Here is a 1,903-nt window from a genome sequence, read left to right as displayed (position 1 = left end):
ACACACACACACACACTGCAGCTCCGGAAGGACGTTGGGCGTTGGGTCTTATTAGCCTATTACACTTTTATTATTATAGATACACTACATAAAATTATAAGAAAAAATGTCACTAAACAAAACTTATTAATTTTTGATTATTTTAAGTTTGCTGAGGTTCCCATAATGAAAATTGCAGGACATGTTAATGACCAAGTATTCTCTTTGTACCAGCTGTTGATAAAAAATAAACAAACATATAGAGAGGGAAATTTATCACATTTATTTTGACAATTTGGGATACTAAGGAGTGGTTGTTGCAATGAAGGAAAGAGGGAAGGAAGGAAGGAAGGAAGAAAGGACAGAAGGAAGAAAGGCAGGCAAAAAGGAAGGAAGGAAATTAATTCCACTTGTTATGTATTCATTTGCCATAAAAGTATTATAAGGAGTGAAGATCTATAATTATTTAAGTGTTCTTATTATTTGAATTCAGAGTAAGTCCCACTTTGCTTTAATTTAGCTAGAGATTACTACAGTATCCCAAAGTGCCAAACATAGAATCAGACACAACCAGAACCATTTGACCATTTTCAGTCCAAGTGCATTTGCTAAACATTCTCCTTGATACATTCTAAGTGATTCTCATTATGGAACTACAAAGAGATGTCCGAATTGCATTCCCACATGTCCTTCATTTTCAGCAAAAACCAAAAAAGCTTTCTTACACAGGAAGTAACTTTCAGATCAGTTGTCTTTTGCTTCATGTCCTACATCAGTAATTGAAACTAATATTGATTCGTTGATGCTTCCTCCATGTGGTTAATTTGGCTCCTACCTTCAATGAAGACACAAAAGAAATGGAATGATAACAGCTCTTTTCCAGTTGTCTTTCTATTTATTTTTTAAAATAACTTGAGTGAGGTGGACTGACCTTAAAATTGAACACTTTCAGAATTATATTCTAAGTTATTTTCCTCTTGTGTTTCATAGTGTTTTTGAGCAGTGGTCTCTCCTCCAAGTCCACTTAATAGGAAAGCCTCCAAGGAAATCTATTTTCAATAGAATGAGAAGATCTCATTTTGGAGAAAGCAGTTTCAGAGCTGGGAGTTGGGGAAGAAGGACTGGGGAAAGGGCTATTACTGTCTTGCCACAAGGACCTGCTGCCATCAGGGGAGAAAGAATGCAAAGGGCAAGTGCATAGCCCCAGAACAGTGGTCACTTAGTCAATCAAAAGTATTGTTCCCAGTTTATAAAATATATAAATACTTAGGAAATTCACTTTCCTTTTAATATAAGAGTTTATAAACTATTAAGAAATTGATAATGATGAAATCACATTTTCTTTTAAATAATACTTCAAAGTATTTCAATAAAGTAAAGAAAAAATTATGACTCACAATTCCATTACCCAAATAACCTGTTAAGTTAAAAAAAAATAATTCACACGTATGTTAAAAAATTTAAACAGCACCAAAACATATAAAATGAAAGTAAAGTTCTCCTTCCTTCTTTTCTCCCCAAAATGACTTTTTCTAAAAGTAACTAGGGGTAAGTGGACATGTAACCTTATGAAAATTAAAACATTATGCTAGCATACACACATATGCATTTGTGTGCAAATATTTTGCACAAAGAACTAATATCTCACACACTGATGTCCATATCCTACATTTTTAAAATTAAATACATATACTTTGGAGATCTTTTTACACAGATCTGACTTATTGTCTTTGAGGGTAATATTATTGCCATGATTTCTTTAATTTCACCCTCCTGATGAACATATATTTTCAGAGTGTTTTTGTTGTTGTTGTTTGTCTTAAAAGAATGTTTTAATAATAAATTTATATAAAGGTTTGCAAGCATGTCCAGAGGCACATTTCTAACAATAGATTTTTCTGGATCACAATGCATGTATTTAAAA

Source organism: Myotis davidii, unplaced genomic scaffold (genome assembly GCF_000327345.1).
Source record: "Myotis davidii unplaced genomic scaffold, ASM32734v1 scaffold32, whole genome shotgun sequence".
Taxonomy (NCBI): Eukaryota; Metazoa; Chordata; class Mammalia; order Chiroptera; family Vespertilionidae; genus Myotis; species Myotis davidii.
The sequence above is the reverse complement of the archived record's forward strand: the minus strand, read 5'-3'. Positions refer to the sequence as shown.